The sequence below is a fragment of the Pipra filicauda genome, unplaced genomic scaffold, assembly GCF_003945595.2.
Source record: "Pipra filicauda isolate LSUMZ 115617 unplaced genomic scaffold, ASM394559v2 scaffold42_size3861933_pilon, whole genome shotgun sequence".
Classification (NCBI taxonomy): Eukaryota; Metazoa; Chordata; class Aves; order Passeriformes; family Pipridae; genus Pipra; species Pipra filicauda.
In genome coordinates, this window is record NW_024104565.1 from 2049330 (window position 1) to 2071664 (window position 22335).

The following is a 22335-nucleotide window of genomic DNA, read 5'->3' on the forward strand; positions in this document are numbered from 1 at the left end:
CCTGTCTATTCTCTTTACAGAACTGTTGATGACATATTCATCAAATTCCTTTTCTTAACCTGCTGAAATTATCTGCTCCTCCAATACCCTGCAGCAAAGAATTCCAGAATTTTATTACTCTGTGCAAATAACAATCATCATCATCCCCAAATCTTCCTCAGACTTTTCTGAACTTCTTGTCCTCTAAGTGCTGAGTGCTACGCAGTTCTAAGGCTGCAGGATTTGGTAACAGTTCTGCACTCACTACGTGCATGAATTTGCAAGCTTCACTCATAAATCCTCCTACAACCTTCACCTCTCCAAATTGACAAGTCTGTCTTCTAAATGCCTCTTGAAAAGTTGCTGTCTTGATTAAAAAAAATTAAAATAAAATCTTCACACTACCTTCTGTAAGACCAACTCCCTGAAATACGGAGACTGTAGTCCTCAGTACTCAAGAGAAGGGCTCAACAGGGTTTTACGCAGGAATAAGACAACACTATTGACACCCAATACCTCTGCTGGCTTTTCCATCTGCTGCTGAACATTGCACCAAGAGTTTTATGTAACATTCACGAATCCAGGATCTCTCTTCTGCATTGTAATCCATTATCAATATAGTACCTGTAAGCATGACCAGGCCTATTACACAAGACTGTGCACTGGAACTTTAATAAGTTATTCCTGTGCCTCTCTCCCACCTATGCTTTTCCTTCTCCATACCTAGTTCCCTAAACATCATTAGTTGTGAAAGTTTCAAACACTTTCCAGTGTTTTACTACTTCATAGTTCGACGAGTAGGAGATAGCTCAGTAAAAGCTGCAACAGCAAGAAGAGTCAGAGTCACAGCCAACAAACACCATCATAGTTTGGAGTCAAAAAAGTGTTAAGATTGTGATACAAAGCCTGTTGTACATTCTGGTTGTGACCACAGTAACAAGTACAGTAACAAGCACCTGAAAGTGTTACTTTGTTTGTCACTATCCCCTTACTTTCATGACTTTTAGTCACTACACACAAATCAATTCTAAAAGCTGGCTCTGAGCTGGCTCCAGAGCAGTTCGTAAAGTTTCAGTTTCTATATCTGACTGGTCCAAATCAGATGAAAGTCTTCCTTGAACAAGTTACTCCCAAAAAGCTGTAGATGTTTGGGCAATGTGCCAGTAACCTAACTGCTGTCTAACAGCAGCAATAAAATGGATGTGAATGACAAGTTCATTCAATAGCTTCAGGAACCTCTACAATAGCTGATTCTGGGCCAAAGGGGACTACCCTGTAGCCTAAGTACACAGAAGCCTATCTCAAAACCTCTTGGCTCCAAATGCCCTTTTCAACAGTATGAAATCACATTCCAATTAGACCTGGATCTGCAGAGCTTGGAGACTTCTGGCTCCACCACTGAAAACCACAGTCCAGCATGACTGGCTGCTTCAGAGCTGTCAATCTGAACCCTAGAGTCACTAATTCCATGGTAGTTTCACAGAAACCAGGTAAGATTCAGCTTATGCTTGCTAGGTTCATGTTTCACTTAAAAATCTTCAGCTAAATGCAACAGACATGGGATGAAATAAGAATCATGACTTCTAGCAAGCTAGATATTTAGCAGTAGTTTTTAATAGCGATTTCCCAGTTTAAAATCAAAACAAGACAGCACACACGCTAGATATCAAACCTGTCAGTAAGAGACTGATGCACGTGATTAGCATCTGAAGGGCCACCGTGGAGGCAGCACATAGGAAGGGCATGATGCTGCTCTTTGTTCTTAGAAGATCACATGACCAGGAATACCTCAGGATTTCTCAGTGTAAAGCTCTATTCAAAACTATGCATAAACAATTTCTTTTTATAAGACAAGAAGAATATGACTTAGAGAAATAAACTTAGATGGAAACAGTTTGAAATTGGATTTAACCAAGCACGAAGAGAATCAAATCCACACTGAAATACTGCAGTAAAGAACAACTGCTGCATTTCGTACTGAGGAGTCAACAGATTCTGTGAAACAAGCTGTTTATGCTTTACCGTGCAACCACTGTAGAGTTCACCCTCCATTACAGCATAGCTACAAAGTATCTCACAAATTAAAGTTACCCACAGCCTGCTGTTAACTTTGCACACCTTAGCTTTCATTCTAAAGAGAACAGCAAGAAGTGTCATCAATTCAGAACTAAGAGTACTGTTAACACTAAACCCTTCTCAATGACTCGGAAGACTCGGAAGTGTCAGAGAGACACTTCAAACCCACACGGTTTGAAACTGAAATAACTCTCAGATTCATCCATGAAAAAAAATTCAATTTCATTACTGTATTAATTCTAAGATGAGAGAATTCTAAAGGCTGAAGAAAAGCTAATTTACCTGCATGATATATAACAATTTTGCTTTCACTTATAGTGACCTACAATTGCTGAATGTAAAATTATCCTGCTGTCGCATTTTCACAGCAGTGTAAAGTCTGAGAGTGAACTTTGTGCACTTTTAATATGTTCCCACTGACAGTATTACCATATTTTTTTAAGATTCATATGAGAACAAACAAGACAAGCCCTGTTCCTGCTGTACCATGTTTTAGAGCTTGCCAGGTAGTTCAATTTCTGATATGTATTTTGGGTTACTCAGTTCACAGAGCTCTGGAAAGCCTCTGTATCCAGGCAAATAGCTGAACTTCAGCAGTTCCATACAGAAGCCAACAACAGCATTACAAATCTCAGAGCTTCCATTATGTAACCCAATCTTGCAGTGGTTTTGCTTGTGACTAGACTGGTATTTGAAAGACTCATTTCTATGTTTCATTCCGATACTAAAGCAAGTACCCCTAAGAAATGCTAAAAAGTTCCATTGTCCTAAAACTGTAAGTCAGAAATGAAGTTAATGAGAGATCAAGGGACATGACAGCATTTTAGGGAGAACATACCAGAATCAAAGTATCTCAATAATTGCCCATAGCTACAGACATAGGGTAATCATTTTAAACTAGAAGAGCATATATTTAGATTGGACATAAGGAAGAAACTACTTGTGATGAGGGTGGTGAGATACTGGAACAGATTGCTCAGTTGTCGGTGCCCCTCACAGGCAGTAATCAGGTTAGATGGAGCTTTGAGCAACCTGACCCTCTGAAAGATGTTCCTGATCTTTACAGGCCCCTTCAGATCTAAAGCATTTTGTATCAGTGGTATCCAAGCTGAAGATAACTAACTCTTTTAATGCACTGGATTTTTGTGCAGCTAAGTAATGCTTTTAGAATTTTTTCATGCAGTTACATGATGTTGCTGAAGTCAGGTTGTATAGCAAGTTGTATGCATACAATTACATTAAGAAAAACATATTCACAAAAATCCCAGTAGTAACAAGCGATGCCGATTGTTTTCTTATTCACATTATATGCTGCGTCCTTTTTTCTAGTATTTGAATTACATTTTTCCTTAGAGGAAAGAAATGGCTTGCTTATAATATTGGTCTAAAATGTTGTTATACCACACCTAGCATATAAAAAATGAGATTTTTCTAAAAAAACAAACAAACAAACAAACCAACCCCTCATCCCAAATAATTTAAAAGTTATGATGAATATTTCTTGTTGCTTTGACTGAAAACATTAATTTATGGGAAAAAAAATCACAAGTCATTCGCATCAGTCTCTCTTTCTTAGGCCCACATAACACACAGGTTATTTCCTGGTTTTGTGAGGAAGTTTTTCTAATTATTTCCCTGATTTCATTGAACCAATCTCCACTCTTTACTTTTTAATTTAAATTTCTATATTCTTAGATGTGCAATCCCAGTCTAGACAGCCACTCACTTTGGCACAACCTGGTCACTGCAAGATGGCCCAGCAAGACAGGGGTGTCCACTGTCAGAAAACAAAGACACAGGAAGCAAAGATGTGCAAGTCCTACTCAAACAAAACCTAGTTCTCAAATGTTTATATGACTACAAAAAGAAACAAAGCACACATTTCAAGTTCAGGACTATTTGCACCTTTGACACTCTCTCCAGTGCTTTGAAATTAAAATCAAAACATGCATGTTCTTATTTGGAAGACATTCCCGTTTGGCAAGTATGGTCTTTTTATTATTTCTTTGCCCTGTTTCCTTTATGTCTCTTGACTCTGACTAAACCAGGTAAGTAGGTAACTTTAGCTGTGGTTTAGACAAGCAGATGAAACAAATTTAAAGATGTTAGTATAAGCCCATATGAGTTACCAATAAGAGTGGCAAGAGGTTGCCTAAAGGCTGACAATTCAATCCTCTTACTGAGGAAAGAGTAAGGTTAACTACAAGGGTCTAAAGGAATATAAAAGATATAAGGTTAACTCCTGCCATAAGCAGAAGATGGAGAAAAAATTCCAGGTCTGGAAAACTGATTTGGAGGAAACTACCACCTCTGCTCTAAGACTTAAATGAATCTTGTTTTCTTTGTAATGTTCCCAGAATAGAGTCAACCAGCCAAGAGATTTCTCCATCCTTCATTTATTCTATTGGTCTAAGGGTTGTTAGTACTGCAGCAAGGGCAACAGTAACGCTAATGTTTTTGAATGCAGTTGTCATGGCCCAGTGACAAAACCTCCTCAGGCCACGGAGGGAAACATATTTTACTAAGTTTCTAACTCAGCCAATGAGATACAATAACATTTCACAGGGCAAGCAAGAGAGGCTTGAGGAATTCTCATTACAAAATTTTTAAACAGCTTCTGACAATGCGCATATTAGAATAACAACAATAAAAGAAGCATTTAAAATTCTTATTTCCTGCTACAGGGCTACCATGAACAATAATATTGGTATGAATAATGCTGTTGGGTCTTTGCCCTCATAGCCATGTTATGTACTGTTCATCATATTCTACAAACGAAGAGACAGATCACTGCAGTAACTGAATAAAAGACCTCAAAAAAGCACGAATGTACAAAAGGCAAATTAATAGTTGTGATACTCTGAATTACTTAATGTCAGTTCAGTCATATCGTGACAGCCAAACTCCAGAAGCAGTACCTCTTTAAATATATCTTGGTTTTAATTAATTATTATTAATTTGTGTCTCAAACTGGTGCGTAGTGTTCAACAGTTCATGTATCTACTGCAGAGCAGACTATATTAATGGTGATCTAACTAAGTAAAGGCTTTAAATACACATAAAATAACATTACTCTTGCAGGGAAAAAAACCATAAAGCACTGGGAAGTTAAGAAGAGTAATACATTAGTATCATCACATTTAAGCCATATGACGTGCATTTGCACACACATCACTCAAGTCCTGCCTAACATAATGCAGTAACTCCACAGTAATGCCAGGAAGAGAACTGCACACTCTGATCTTAACATACTGGAACACAACCAAAGAGACAATTTCTCTCTTCTTATCATACTACAGCTCATTCATCATCTTTCTTTTGTATTGCACTAGGCAAAACACTACACTTCTGAACTGTATCATGTTCCAAAAACTCTTATCAGTGCAGTCTCTTTGCTGATTTAATTTTAAAACATAGCAGCAATTCTAACTTGTGAAACAACAAGAATTTTTCCAGGTCATAGGGTCAAAATCTCTAATTCTCCATATGCTAAGCAGGTACTTAAGAATACTAACATCTGGCAAAAATTTATAGTAAGGGCTCTTTCAGCACCGGTGTACGATGTACACAATCCCCCCCCCCCCCCAATTCAGCTTGTTGAAGGCATATTCATGTAGCATTTTACTGTGATTCACAGACTACTTTGAGAATGCCTCAAAGCACTCAAAAGAAAAGTGAAAAATTCCTGAGCAGTACACTGACTTTAGAAGGATTATCTGCTTAGAGAAAAGCAAAAAGATACTAAGGATAGCTTTTGAGCTAGTCTTTAAGCTATTACAAGTTACAAATTGTATGGTTTAAGAGCAAAACAACTTCACTGCCTACCATTTTCAGTGTTCTCCCCTATACAGGATCAACAGTTACCTTAATGTCAAAATGTACATTATATGCCACACACATCTGTAGTCCGAAGCTTGGTGGTGGAATTTGTGATCAAATTAATTTACAGGAAAGCCATTGCACAAAGCACCACAATTGATCATCACCAACCCACAGCTGAGTACACTGCACTAGAAGGGGAAGGAACAAGCTGGTTTACTTCTTCGTAGCTGTCATGTGTAGTCATCACACCACACAACTTCCTCCCAGGAGTCATGTGTAGTCCTTACCACACAAGTTCTTGCTTTTCAAGCCACTGAACTCACATCCACAGTTTAAGCCTTCGTTAGTACAAAACAAATCCTTTCACCCATGTTTCAATGAAAATGCAAATGAAGTTTAAGCTGCCTGACTTGCATTTGTAACTTAGTATCATTAAGTAACCAGTCAATTAAGATTATATTGTGGAACTATCACTCCTGGTATATCAAAGTTTCCTTATAAAACACTAATATCAAAATCATTCATATGTGTAATTTAAGTAGATTTATACCAGGCATGGCATGATGGTTAGGGCAAGTGGCACACAGGACAGTCTGAGGTGCAGGTTTTCTCAAGGGAAAGATCCTGCTTTTCTCTCCAGCAGTACCAGGGCTGGCACTTCCCTTTCTCCCTTGAGCAAGCACTTAGATGAAAAAATTAGATTATTTACTCAGAACACCTCTTAGTTTATTTAGTGATCCCATTTTTTGAAGGGGCTAGATTAATTGTAACCTAAATCAGTTTCCTAGCCTTGTTCATCACTCTGGCAATCAAACACTTGTGCCAACAGGAGCAACAGAGGCTGGCAGAAGATGTGTCAGCTCAGATCATTCTCAGAACTATAATTTGAAGATGAAAAACCATTTCACAGAATGCTAATGCTTGCCTTCTTCCCTAATGTTCTTCCCTAGAGGAAAAAAAGTATTATTTGGTGCCAAAGAAATAAGCTTTTGGAATGTTTCTTTTAAAAGTATGTCTAGCTACAGGTACTTTATTCTCATTTACAATCCACATGGAAGGAATGCAAATTTAACACTTAAAGAGGTCTCAGCTAGTCTTTTCAACCTTAGCCCAGTTTAAATTATGTGTGGAAGACTTGCTAATCCCTTTTAAAATACACCATTTACAGAAAAACTGGAAGTAGTTTTGGACTGTTAAAGCATCAAACAACAGAACACAAATAGTTTGATTTCATATATAACTGACCTGAGAAAGTATTCAAACAGTTGCTAAGCAGCAGCAGGCTATGGGCATCACATCAGATTTTAATGTTTCACTGGTTCTGTGTTAAAGTTTTGCAAAATCATCTATCAAAATATTTTCTCAAGTAACTATTTAGCGAGATTTTAACAAAAGTATAGTTTGAAATCCTATCAACCAAACTACAGCAACTAACGCCAATACAGATGCTTTAGTGTCACAAGTCACATGCATCTGTATTTCAGTCCTCTAGAGCAAAAGAACAGAGAACCAAATAACAGAGAAAGCTTTTAGATTTTGGCAGTGAGCTTTCCCCCTATGGACAGAACAGGCCGTCCCCACAAAACTAGTATTTACCAAACGTGGCTCAATGATCAAATTACACTTTCTCTGGTATTCACTAAGTAGTGAATGTATGTGTCACAAAAAGCCACAAGAAATCCAAAACGTTTGAGTAACTCCAAGTATTCCCTTTACTTTCCACATACTCCTTTCAGAAAGCACTCATAGTTCCCTGCTCTGTAGGCAAAAAGTCCCTCACTGTATTTATTCATATTTCAAGAACAAACGATTTCAATCAGATCAATTAAAATAACCTAAAAATAACCAGGTAACTTAAATCAGAGGTGCAGGATGGTAATGTTACTGAATGTGCTAAAATCAGAACTCTTCCTATAATTCAGACTACTAAACTAAGAGAATGATTTGTGGTAAAAACGTTATGCATGAAAAAAGAAATGAATTAGTTGCTAAAGAGAGAACTGTGCTCATTCAGATTAAGGACTCCACAGGTAATTCATCTCACTCTTCTTAACTTCTCTGCTCTTTGTTAATTGAATAACATTTATTTGAACATACAAATGCAAAATAATCAAGTTTTACAAAAACAAAGTATTTAAGGCCTTTCATAAACACCCCCCCCCCCCCCCCCCCCCCACCCCCCAAGAAAACACTGCTTCAAAATATTTAGCTAAAATCTACTGGCTTCAATACAAATGAAAGCTGGCTAGTAGCCAACTTAAAGTTTTCTGATATTCAGCTCTTCAAAGTAATTCCAGAATTAACACTCACTCTAGCCTACTTTCTTTTGGAGAAAAAGTAGAAAAAATTCTCTGAATATATATCTCCAAAATCTCTATGAACCTTTCCAAATCAAGGCCAAGAGCCACTCAGTGTTCCAGATGCATACGATGAAGCTCCAGCATTAACATTTTTAGATCTGTCAGCTGTCTCCTGTAGCACAAGTCCAGAGCAGAAGCTACCTCAGTAAGGAAAGCACAGAACCATCTTGAGCTGATTTTGGCTTTTTTAGTTTCTGTTTCCAGTCCACTTATGAGGAATATTCAAGAAGTCCACTATTGCTATTCTCACTCACTGTGAGGTTAAGATTGTTAAATGAATCTTCCCGTATGAGAAGACTACGAGATACAAGACCTGCACTGCAAGTTAATAGTCTGGCAGTAAGTCAACCTTGCATGTTCCTTTACTAAATGCTTAGAGATCATAGAATCATAGAATCAGCCGGGTTGGAAGGGACCTCTGAGGTCATCAAGTCCAACTCTTGAACCACTACTGCCATAGTTACTAGACCATGGCACTAAGTGCCACATCCAGTCTCATCTTAAAAACCTCTAGGGACGGAGAATCCACCACTTCCTTGGGCAGTCCATTCCAATGCCTGATTACCCTCTCTGTAAAAAATTTCTTCCTAATATCCAACCTAAACCTCCCCTGGTAGAGCTTAAGACTGTGCCCTCTTGTCTTACTGACAGCCGCCTGGGAGAAGAGACCAACCTCCACCTGGCTACAACCTCCTTTCAGGTAGTTGTAGTGATGAGGTCTCCCCTGAGCCTCCTCTTCTCCAGGCTGAACAACCCCAGCTCCCTCAGCCTCTCCTCACAGCCTTGTTGCTCTTCTCTGGACCTGCTCCAGCACCTCAATGTCCTTCCTGAACTGAGGGGCCCAGAACTGGACATAGTACTTGAGGTGTGGCCTCACCAGTGCTGAGTACAGGGAAAGAATCACTTCCCTGGACCTGTTGACCACACTGTTCCTGATACAGGCCAGGATGCCATTGGCTTTCTTGGCCACCTGGGCACACTGCTGGCTCATGGTCAGCTTCCTGTCAATCCAAACTCCCAGGTCCCTTTCCGCCTGGCTGCTCTCCAGCCACTCTGTCCCCAGCCTGTCCCCCCCGTAGCTGTCCCCAGCTGTAGGGGGTTGTTGTGGCCAAAGTGCAGGACCCAGCACTTGGCCTTGTTGAACCTCATCCCGCTGGAATCAGCCCAACTCTCCAGCTTGTCCAGGTCCCTCTGCAGAGCCCTCCTGCCTTCCAGTTGATCAACACTCCCCCCCAACTTAGTGTCATCTGCAAATTTGCTGATGGGTGAAACTACATGAGAAAGCTGAAAAGATCAAAATCTTCAGTAAGAGAGCATATCTTGCATTCTCTCTCCACTCTGCTCCTAGACACTGCAATTCTGACATCTTTCTTGTTCTGGCCATGGTATTTAGAATCATAGAATCGATTGGGTTGGAAAAGATCTCCGAGATCATCGAGTCCAACCCTTGGTCCAAATCCAGTCCATTTACTAGATCATGGCACTCAGTGCCACGTCCAATCTGCGTTTAAAAATCTCCAGGGATGGTGAATCCACCACCTCTCTGGGCAGCCCATTCCAATGCCTGATTACTCTCTCTGTAAAGAATTTTCTCCTGATATCCAACTTAAATTTCCCCTGGGGGAGCTTAAGCCCGTGCCCCCTTGTCCTATTGCTGAGTGCCTGAGAGAAGAGACCAACCCCCACCTGGCTGGAACTTCCCTTCAGGTAGTTATAGACGGTGATTTGTCCACCTCTTCTCTGGGTCAAATTCAAATGACTGACTGACTAGAAGATAATATCTTTCTTTTTTGTTGGATACTCCTCACATTTCAGCAGCAATGAAGTGCTGCATAAACTCAAATCATCTTGGGTACATTCACCTGTATCATATCCAGGGGACTGGAAGATCCTACTGTGCAAGAAGTCTGAAACTGCATTATTCTGAAATCAAAGACTTTACTGCTAAACTGAGAGGAACAATGAAACAGGTTGACATAAATTATGCCCGCTTTCCAAGAACTGTAATTAAGAATCTGAATTACAGATCCTGTAAGCATGGTTAGACCAAAAGCTGAATTTTAGCAGTGAGTTATGAGCCATGTGTTACGTTATTTTAGCAGCCAGCATTGGATCAGTGGTATGACTGCATCATTTGTATATTCCCCTCCTATTACACTCCTATTGGATCACACATTAAGCCAATTCTACAGCTAGAATAGGTACATAAGAGCAGCGACTGCCTAAAACAACCAAATCAAAAGCTTTTCTAAGAAACACATAAAACTATATTCTAGGAAGCGCTAGTCTCAATTTATGCAACATCAAACAGACTGGAACAATATAATCTAAGGCTGCTCTGTCTCAAAGCACTTCCAGCAGCATCCCTGATAAAACAGGGTTGATCTATAATGTTTTCTAAACTTGGGCCTACAACTCTTGAATAGTCTGCAATAAAAAACAACTCTATCTTCATAGAATTACTGAAAAATTTAGATTGCAAGGGACTCACAGAGGTCAACAGCTCTAAACACCTATTCAAAGCAGGACTAAACTCAGGTTTAAACCAGGTACACCAGGCCTTGTCCAACCAAATTCTGAAAAACCCCAAGGATGGAGATTCCACTACGTTTCTGGAAAACCTCCTCCACTGTTTAAATCAGCCCCACTAAGAAGAACTTGTTCTTTATATCCAATTAGCATTTCCCTTGTTGTAACCTATGACTTATCTCTTGTCATTTTGTTCGCCATCTGAGAAAAGTATTCCTCCCCCATCTTGCCTGTAATTCCAACTGTACATTAGTCCATCTTTAGACCCTCTTCCCCACATTAAACACACCGAGTTTCCTCAGCCTCTCCACTTACATCACTAACCATCTCAGTTCCCTCAGCTGAACTTGAGTTTGTCAGCATTTCTTGCAATGGCAGGCTCAAGACTGTCAGATGCAACACTCACAAGTACTGAAGAGAAGGAATAACCACATCCTATAGTATGCTGGCTATACTCTCGTGTTCAGTCTGAAAAGCCCTTTTTCCTATCCTTTGAGGAGATGACACATTGAGAAGTACTTTGCAATCCATTTAGATTCACAGCTGCCATATCAAATCTGCTTTTTTAAAACAAGTTAATTCACTTGATGTTTTTACAATGCTTTTGCATCAGCAACTGTATTCTAAATTAAGTAAAGCTATGTATCTAAACAAATATAATAATTAAATACTTTTTCTCCACTTTTACATGTGTAACACATGCATCCTCCTCTTCTGCAGAACCTGGAGAAAACCATTCAGTTTGGTAGCTACCTACTTATGAATCAAAGGGAAAAACACACAGAGATAAATGAAAAGTTATGGGGCTGAATAAGGTATGAGGAAGAGCTACAGGAAAAAATATAGGCCTCAATGCAATTTGTGACCGAGTCCAAATTAAATTCAAACCACTGTGCCAAGTTTACTTGTCTATTTGTCTACTACTGTTGGGCTCTATGCAAATCCTTGATCAGTAGCTACTGTGAGTTCCAACACAGTTTTTTCCAGACCTTTAGATCCCTCTTCACTAACTAGATGCTTACATGTTTCAGTGAAATTTAGTTCCATTTGAATAAGACTTACTTCCTTCTAGCCCAGGCATATGTCCTCTTTAGACATCAAAAAGAACTCATTTAAATATTTGAAACTAAAATTTTAAAATGCCAAACTTTTCACTGCTAAAAATCAAAGCAACTGCTAACATTATTTTCACAGCAGGAAAGTTCTGATGCCAGTACAGACAGTGGAAAACTTTTTTCAATATCATATATTGAAGTTTAGAAAAAATTGTCAAGCTCCACATTGTCCCATGTCATTGCAGCTGGCAGATCTTGCTCTGACTTTCTAGATAAATGCAGGATGGCCATCTATTGGGTAAGAGAACAGTAATCCTTGTAAATGGAAAAGCATATAGGTATCAAAAAAGGGCTACTGTAAGTTGCTACTGGCACCAGTCATTATGAAACTAAGGAAAAAATAAAAACCAAAACCAAATGGTTTCAGATGGACTTTTTAAACTCCATTTTCCCCCTCACTGCCCTAAAGAGCTGCTTCTTTCCAATAAGGAATGGAAACTGCTATACTTTCCATGAAATAAAAGTTACCACCATGTTGCAAATGAATGGTTAGTTATTCAAAATGAGGTGGTATAGTTAATTCCTTCTGTGGAAAAAAACCCGATTAAAAATATTTTGAAATGCTGTGGCTTCCTCTTATCCTACAGATCTTCCAGAATGCCTACTGATTAGTCTCAAGACAGACATGTGTCCTAGTTAGGACAACTGAGACCAGTTCATCAGGGTATGGGTGTAACCCAAAACTGTGTATTCTATAGCCTTCCATGCCATTTCCCAGAAACTGTTATCAATGAACCATTTACACCATCTGCCCATAGAGCCTGACTCCTCAGGCTATAAACTAGGTGTTAAGAGGCCTGTGAGATAGGAGGATGCTCCTGCCCTCACACCCTTTGTGGAACTCCCCGCCCTGAGGGAAGTGCTGAGCATTCCTGCCTGAACTGCAGGATATATAATCTTGGAGTCTTGGAACATTTTTAACCACTCTGTGGGATCCAGAGAAGGACTGCGGCTCATCGCTCTCAAACAGACTTGGATCACCCTATACTGGACTCCAATCACCACTTTGACCAGACTGCAACAGCTCTCCCCCCAGCATCTCACTGCAATCACCACTTTTGACTAGACTGCAACAGCTCTCCCACCAGCAGGTTCTTCCCCTCTCCCTTTACTTTGGACTCAAGCGGGGCCCAAGGAACACCACGTTGTTCATGCCCCAGGGTACTGGGTTTTACATTTGGGTTTTGTGGGTTAAGACCAATTGTTTGTTTGTATGATTGTACTTACTGTATTATTTTAGTAAATTGTTATTCTGACTTATAATCTCTCCTTTGAGTTGAGTTCATTTCCCCTGCTGGTTAACTCTTAAACCAGTACACATGCAATCACTTTTGGTCATTACACAAGAAGTCCTCAGAACAACAGCTTAAATGTCTTTCTACCTTAGCCTTAAAGCTATGTTCAAGCTGTAAAAAAGTCAGTAGTCTACCACAGGAAATGTTACATCCTTACTGTGATGCTGTCAGGGTACCCTTATACAAGTCTTAAAAAAGCAGTTCATTCAGTGATTGGGTCACTGAGGGAATCAGTCTAAAATTCCAGGTATCCCTGAAACCTGTCTCAGTCTGCAGATGATGAGGCCTCTCACCCCCTATTATTACGTAGCAGTTCTAATGACACTGACCAAGACAATTCAACCATTTCACTGGGAGACACTAGGGACAGATAGAGCAGTTTAGTGTGTAACAGTAAGTAACTAAATCACACCTGGATAAATTTTCAAGACATTGCAGCACAAATTTTGACCATACTATACTCTCTTAATGAGAGCTAGATAGGTTTAGAATACATGACTAATTTCAGTCCTATGAGAGAGGTTTAGTGACATGGCACAGAAAGCATGCAAGGAATGAAGTAAGCAAAACGTAAAGCAAGTCTTCCACAGAATCCACTGGATTTGTCACAATGCAACACAGGTTACCATAAATAAATTAGAACTCAAAAATCTACAGCCATTTAAGTTCACAATGTTAAAGCATCTTCTGAAATATTCTCACTTGCTTGTTTCAGCTACAGTAAAAATCAATCCCTTTTTACCAGTAGTGAGTCCTAGCAGGATTGATGGTTCCAGTTAAATAAAAACTAAATGCCAATATCAATACCACCAACCTGAGAGGCTTCCTATCATTCAGGAACAAAACAAACAAACATACTCTAAACCGAGAAATTCTGTAGTGAAAACTGCCATTTCAGTTATAGGAATACAGAATGAAGAATGGTGAAATGCTCCTATGCCTAGGTTAATAGTAAAATTAATATGTATAAGAGCAGAATAAAATACATTCTACTCATTATAACATTTCATAGTAAAAACTAACAATTACTTAAACTCTACAACAATATATGTAACATGCCTTTTAAGAAAAGTATTCCTTGTATCTCAATTTATATTGTAAGAGACAAAACCCAGTTCTTCCCATAACTTAGAATTCTATAAAGAAAACTCCATTATAAGTAACACTGGACACTAGAAATATGTTTCTTATAGATTCAAAAGCAAAGGAAACTACTATTGCAGTGAAATGCATTGCCCATATTCCTTTGTCCAACTTTGGAAGAAATTCTGTTAGAGTTGTCTTTATAGCTTCTAAACTATTGCATAATTTTCTAAAATATCAGTGTTTTTAACAATTTCACTCTTGTGCAGATCCAGTAAGCTTACCCTTATATTAAAATTTCTCTTCAGTGCTTAGGACAGCTACAAACAGTCAGCAAAAAACAGTCTACAAAGAACAGATTTGTGTTTCCTTTCCAAGCCACAAAATGTAGAAATTTAGGAGCTGCTTTTTTTAACCCCTCCATTTTAATGAAACCTTAAACTTTGCATAATTAGAAAAAGCTCTTTCCAGCTGTTGCCATAGGGACAGTGAACTCGAAAGGAGTAAGTGAAGCACAAATTTCTACTGTAACACTACCTTATATTTCTCAATCGATTTGTAATTGTTTGACTTCAACATTATATGGTAACGCTTAATAAAAGTGTTTAGAATACTAGTTTGTTTCAAAACTTAAGACTTCTCATTGTGCATGTATTAAAGTCCCTTCCAGACAGACACTAGAAGTTGAATTGGGTAGAAGGCATTCCAAACACTAGTTACCAAAGGAAATAAATTATACTGCTTTACAGCCACATGAAAACTTAGATATTTACCAACCAGAGAGTAAAAAATATGAAATAGTGCAGCATTTTTTTGAAAATCCTAGAAATACACTATTAGGCACACGACTGAAGAAAGCTCATATCAGCTGAATGGTATCTGAATACAAAGAAATGCAGTATCAGCTCTGTATTATTCATCACTGTATACCATAAGTACTAATATGCAGAATTACAGGATTTAAAAGCAAAGCATAATAAATTCAAACATATCAACATTCAAAGTCCAAGTAAAGGAGAATACTTGCCTCCCCCTCTCTCCATTTAAAACATGACATTGAGAGCTGAAGCTAAGTGACACCTAAATCAGAAAAGAAATTAAAGAATATAACTGCCTACGTGCCAGACATTTGACAAGCAATCGGAAAGTCAAAGTTTCAGGACAAAGAATGAATGATTCTTTCTTTCCCGAGGGGACTCATAGCTATACAAGAAGGAATTCTTAAGAAATTGCATATTATCTCCTGAAATCTTAAACGTCTTCTTCAGAGGATCTTCTTATCATATCTACTAAAAAACTGTGAATTTCACTTCTTGTTAGACTTTCTGGTGCCCTCAACTTCTAAAATAAAGGTTGCTAATAATCTTTCATCATCTGCAGGAACAGTGATGTGATTAAAGGAAGCAACTATCTCGGCATTGCATATACTGCAAGTGGACAGCACAAATAAACAGATGATATCTTGATTTTATAGGTCTTTAATTTTCTAATGATCCATAGTAGTTGAAATCAGTTTATGTAAAGAACAGTAGTTATTATACAGAACTGTCAGATGTGTTGTATATATACCTTATATATTTTGACAATATGAAAGTATCAGAGCAAAACCCGCAATTATCCTTTTCTCCATTCCACAATCAAACTGTGCTGATAAAAGTTGTATCTGTGTGAGGAATATTTTGCCAGCATAGTACAACTGTACCTAGAACACACAGATTAAGCTATAGTTTCACAACACTTTTTCCACTGCAGTACCAGCTTAAGCAGTTCATTCCTCAGCTGTGCTGGCACAACTGTTTGTGCAGCTGAGCAGTGAGGCCAGTCAGGGAATCGATCCAGGTTAAAAATAATATTTTTCTGATGGTAAATTCCACAATCTGCTTTGCTGCATAGCCACCTGGCACATTAACTAGTTAAACCAGTACAAGTAAGGGGTAAGGCAGGAATAAGAAGCTAAGGTCAGGGCAGCCCATGCCAGTGCTGACATGGAAAGAAATGCTCACGAAGCTACACTCTTGGGTCTTTCAATCTTCTGGCATTCCCTGATACAGTGCATTATCCAAATACTGCAGAATAAAAGAGAATACTACTACCTCACAAGCACGTAAAAAAAAAAAAAAGCACAGGAGGCTTCCACTCACTTTTCAGGAAATACTATGCAAGGGCTATAAGAAATTCCCTTAGAAACTGTTATTTTTTAAAACAGAAGCTTTAAACCGCCCCACTTCCCACCCCTCTCCCCCATTATAGTTTTCTGTTTGTTCAACAAGTGTATTTTATCATTTACTGTTTCTTTCACTAGTTCATACACAAAACCTGATACAGGATGTCTGCCCTTCAGACAAATGGGCAAGATCCTACTGCATTTGTTCTTTTAACAAATCCTAGGCAATGCATAAGAAGGGGAAAATAAACTGTAAGCTAAGACAACAGTTTACAGCACCTTTATATGTAAGCACATTTTCTATGCCCTGATAAAGTAACCAGACTAAAACAACGTAATTTGTCTCACAATACTAGCTCTCTTATTTGTGTAAGGGCTACACCCTACCTCCTTGGTAGGATTTTAACCTTCAGCAGCTATAGACAAGCCGTTCTGTTACTGATCTACTTTACTCCTTCTGCACAGAGATCTCTACAGGGCCAGGAAAAGATATGAACCCTTGCTGGTTGCACTCCACTGATATAAGCACTTTCTATCTTGGGGACAAAAGCTACTGGCACACAAATTACTCAAGTTTACAACTGCGAGGACAAAGCTTCGACACAGAAGCTGGTTTATATCATATTAGTATGGCATGCAAGACACAGGGGGCACACACCTTCAAAAGCATACAAAAGCAGCATCCCTGGCACATAATCTTCTAGCTCCTTTTGGTTACAGCACTGTTTTTAAGAGGATTGCAGCTAATATCCGAAATAAAGTCTGGTTTTACTTTTTCTTACAGGGAAAAAACCCACTAATTTTAGTAACAGTCTTTTATTTAAGTTCATACCTTATTTACACATACATGCTTCACATTTAGGCAAGTTTCTGAACACATATCAGAAAAGTGAATAAATGTATCTTTTCAAATGTTTAAGTTGAAAATACATCAAGCAGCTAAGTCCAACTTCTGTAGTTTCTTGTTATGAATTTGCTTCAAAGAATTCATGAGACATCTTTAACACTATCAACTTTGAGAATAAGGAATAAATGCATTTTTCTTCACCTGTTAACTTCATATGTTTATCATCAGATTTAATTCAAAGTACAGTTTAGAATTTTAAATAAGGAATACTGTAACTAAAGAATGAGCCTTATAATATTGATTCAGAAGAATTTTTGACGCCAAGTATACGCTGTAGTCTTTTCAGCCACTGGTGAGCAGAAGGTATTTCTTGAGCTGGGACATGAGCAGCAGATCTTGTTTAGTATTTTGATTCCTTATTTACCTTCCAACAGATACCACAACATGCCAAACCAGTACCAATAATACATAAAAGCCTGGAATACTTTTTTTTTTTTAAGAAAAACCTCAAGCAGGAATGAATTTAGTGTGAAACACTGACACAGGCTTAATTAAGCCTGTCTCTCTTGAATACAACTTATATAGGATGGTCAAAAGGGACCACAGCACATCTTGTTCAACCTCCCAGCTCAAGCAGGGTCATCCTAAAGCACACAATACAGAATTGTGTCCTGACAGTTCTTGAATATCTCCAGTGAGGGAGACTCCACAACCTCTCTGGATAATCTGTTCCAGTGCTTGGTCACCTGCACGGTAAAAGAGTTCTTTCTCGTGTTCAGGTGGAACTTTCTGTGCATCTGTTTCTGCCCACTGCCTCTTGTCCTATTGCTTATCCCCTCCCAGGGGTTAAGGTTGTGCGCTTCCAAATCCATTCAGACAAAAACACTAGGCAGAAGTGTGCACTTCTTCAGCAATTAAGAGGCACAAAATAATGATAAGCAGTGTATTTCTCAGACCTTGACCAAATGACCTCAAATGATTGTCCTGTAGTATAACTCCGCAGTAGCCTATACTGTAAAGGAAACACCAGACTGAAGTCCTGTAACAGCAGTCTGGCTTCTCATCTGGTTTGAACACACCTCTTCAGGGGTCAGGATTCACTTATACTACTGTTAGGGTTTTAATTCTGACAAACTCATGGTCAAACTGTAGTCCACAAACATACAATTTTGTTTAGGTACTTGTTCTAGCACCTTACCTGGTCTTACACAACTGTGATAAAGAGACATGAATTTTGATGTGCCCAAATACATCACCCAACACAACTACTACCTGTTTATGCACAAAAAGTAAACTGCATTATTTAAAAATATTGTCTCTTACATAAGTCTTACCATACCACTGCAGTAACACAGATGGGCCTAAATTAATCTACCTTCTCAGAAGATCCTACAATGGGTAGCTGAGCAAACAAGCAGCTTGCTGTCACTCAGAAGGGTTCCTTTCTAAATACCACCGCAGAGCTCTTTTGGTAAGTGCCCTGTATCACAACTTCTTTGAAGTCAAAGTTGTGAGATAAATCCTTTAACAAGATATTATTTACTAAAAGCCAGCAAGTTACCTTCAGTGAACTTTCCTTATCTGTTTATCATATACCTGTCCTCATTTTTCCATGCCCTCACCCCTCCAATCCAGCCCAGCTCAACAGGTTGCTGCTGCTACCTGCCAGATAAGGTCTTACTCTCCTTTCGCCAATCCCGAAACTTTTCTCTGGGTCTTCTGCTCACTGGATACTCAAAAGAAGAAATGCCATTTGCTACATCAGCAGAAAGTGATTTTCTGGTGCATAAGGGGGAGCCTGATTCTGTCTTTAGCGAACCGAGCTGCATAGAAGAGGGACCTAAGAAGTGCCAAGACAAGCTCACGTGTAGGAGAAGATACATGTCAATTTTTAACAGAAGGGAACTGTTAGATTAGCACTGTTTAATTTCCAATTACAGGAACAAGGAGAACGATTGCTGAACAGCAGAGCTAACAGTCAAACAGCATCGTGCTAATTATAAATAAAGTAACCTACTGTTACCATTAACAAAACTAACCATATCAATATTGCTTACAGCAACCATGAAAAGTTGGTTCTCAAGTCTACCACTTTTATGTGCATGCTTAAAGACACTGCGCCTTTGAAAATAAAACTCTTAGCTGACTTCAGGTACCTTCTAGAACTCCTGGTCTTGCATCACTTTGTAATTAAAATATAGTCTGAAGTACTGAATTAACACACAGTAAAGATTATATATATTTGATTTCAAGCTTTCAGTGAATCTCTGAGGAGTTAAGACAAACTACTTCATTGTCAGCAACTGGGCTAGTACCCATCATTTTGGTAAAAGAACAGAAAAGTAATCTCTGAATACCAATTCATCTTTCCACTGGGTTCTTTAAAATTGGAATTAAGCCCACCAAAGTTGCAAGTGCAGCAAGGCATGAACAAAGCACATCAAGTAACTGAGCTGTACAGGTATCTGGAAATTCACAAAAATAATGGTTTCAACATGCCTTTGCTTAGATCTGTATTTTATCGCTCAATTATGAAAACCCTTCAGAACACCCAATTTTCAATTGGACAGTTTTACATTTTTAACTTTACAACAAATGTAATTTTACATTAGTTGTAGTCATCTGCATGAAGCTGACTACAAGTGGTTGCAATTCCAGTTTCAAAAGTAAGAAACAGTCATCAATACAAACGACCACATAAAAATGGGCTTTGGTTTTCTGAAAGACTTCGGGCAAGAAAGAAAGGAGAAAGGAATTCTTATCAATAAAATTTCCTTTTTCTCTCTTCCACTTTGTTTTATTCCAGATAACCAGCAGGTTACACCCTTTAGTGGAGCAGACTAAGCATTAGAGGCTAAGTTTTGGGAAATTCTAAGGTATATGTGAAAACACTAGGCTCCACAGTCTCTCCCTGACAGCACGGTAGGTAAAAGATTAAAACCAGTCTAGAAGGCTTGGACTCTGAGCAGTCATAAACTCAGCACAGACTTTCAGTTTCACATTCATTGCTAATGTCACCTGATAATTTTATCTGACTGAAGGACTTGGAATGAACTTTTCCTACTCTTGGAACCCTGTCCTCATTTCTCTCTTATTTTCCTCTTTCATTTCAACATCACCCACGTTCATCAATTTCAAAGATTAAAAATAGGGAAAACAATAGAAGCAGTCAAAATTAATCTAGAAAGCTCTGGGTTCTTGGGGGGGGGGGTGGTTAGGAGGGATTTTGGTTTGCTTTCTGGTTTTTTTGGTCAGTTTGTTGGGGGTTTGGTTGTTGTTCTTTATTTGTTTTTAACAAGATTCTTCCCCCAAATTTTTAACCTTGAATTTTTATATATGCAGATTATGTTCTTCAGCTTCAAAGGACAGAAGCTTCTATCTTAAAAACATTCAAATTCTAACTTCAGGAGCTAGGGCTCAAGCACCACCAAGTATCATGCAGCTCATTGCAAAACCACTGGAGCAGACAGTGTTTCTTTTGCTACTTGTTCCTGTCGTCTCTTCATGCACATCCTCCCAGTAAACAAAAAAATATATTCAGAAACCAACACTTCAACTACCCTACACCCCTTTTTCTCTAATCTCTCATCAGTTATAGAGCAATCACAATAAGAAATTTCACTTTCCAATCATAATAAAAATTCCACTTGCCACAATCAGCAAGACAAAACCAGCTAAAGATCTAGTTTGAAACAGGTCTGTCACTGTACACTGGAAGAAAAGGTTAAAAACAGGTATTTAAGGAGGACAGTGCAGATTCCCTTGTAGAACACTCAGGTAAATGAAGAAAGGAAGAGAAAGGTTCTGAGAAAAAACCCCATTACTGTGGAAAAAACCTCACACAGCAAATACCCAGTTTATTCTGCAGCTCTTTGGAAGGGACAGGTGAGTCAATAATGCCTACTAGAAAGTCTAACCCTCTGCAGTGTTCTTTTAACTTACGTGCTATTGATACAAATCCTACCAAGCACTGTTTAGAACTACAACATTCTCAATACAGAAGCCCAAATGTCTGCCTACAATGACTTGCCGATCCAGTTCTTGGAAACTGCATCTGCTCTTGAAAGACAGTTTTACTGGCTGCTCTGGTAAAACTTCTATCTACCTTAATACATAAGACAGCAGCATGATTTTAAGACTCAAAGCTCAGGCTCTCCCCCTCTAATTCCAGCAATTTTCAACACTTTAAATTTCATTCTCAGTCCAAGAAAGATGTGACTGAGCTGCAAAAAGAAAATTGCTACCTACACGAAGCTGGACGATGCATTTAATTTGCAGGGATAATAACAACAAAAAAGTACCTCTTTTTGTCAAGGGAAAAAAGTAAATAAACATGATTCTGACCAAAAAAAGAGAAGTAAACATCTCAGAACAGATTATCAGAGAAGACTTCCCCCCTCCCACACACAGACTCCCTATTGCTCAAATACCAATAGAAGCAAATGTCTGTTCTCTCTGCATGACATAAAAGGTAAAAACCAAATACCTGAAAACTATTATCATGGTCCCTTAACAGAGCAAATATACTTACAGCATCACTATTCCTAACTGCTGAAGAAAAAGGGAAGAAATTAAAAAACCTCTCCCTTATGAACATCTGTGACCATCTTCTTTAAAAAAAAAGAGAGTTAAAATACAAGTGTCAAGAAACTATCAATTCCTTTCACTCATTTAAAAAATGAAAAAAGAACCTTGATTTGGAACCATCATAAGATCGGGATCTAATCATAAGAGATTAAATTAATCATTTAAGTCTAATGGAAAACTAGTTCGTTGAGAACATCCAGGCACAAAATTAGGTCTCCCAGCTTTTCAAGGAAAGTAGTCTGTCTTTGTCTTCACACCGTTCACACACAGCGTATTTCCTTCTGCTCAACAAGAGCTTCAGTTAAAATGTTTCATTACAAAATGGCCATACTACTTCAACACAGAAAATATCAACTGGTATATTAAAATGTTTCACACATCAATTGAAGTAAACCACACAAAGCTGTTACATATGTAACAGTTTAAACTGAAAAGCAGAAGTCAAGGATAATTACTTCTTTTGCAAAGGTAAAAGTTT

At 38.5% G+C, this 22335-nt stretch overlaps 1 protein-coding gene across 2 annotated transcripts in view; it reads right to left on the reverse strand.

Annotated features, from left to right (window-relative positions):
- Positions 1 to 22335, reverse strand: part of TAB2 (TGF-beta activated kinase 1 (MAP3K7) binding protein 2) — a 64571-nt gene that overhangs the window by 27625 nt on the left and 14611 nt on the right. The window contains exon 1 of one of the 2 annotated variants that reach the window (XM_039385736.1): positions 8188 to 8243. The exons of the other annotated variant lie outside the window; for it this stretch is intronic. The gene's annotated coding sequence lies outside the window, so the exon portion shown is untranslated. Of the gene's footprint in view, positions 1 to 8187; positions 8244 to 22335 lie in introns of those variants that run through there. 2 annotated transcript variants of the gene reach the window in all.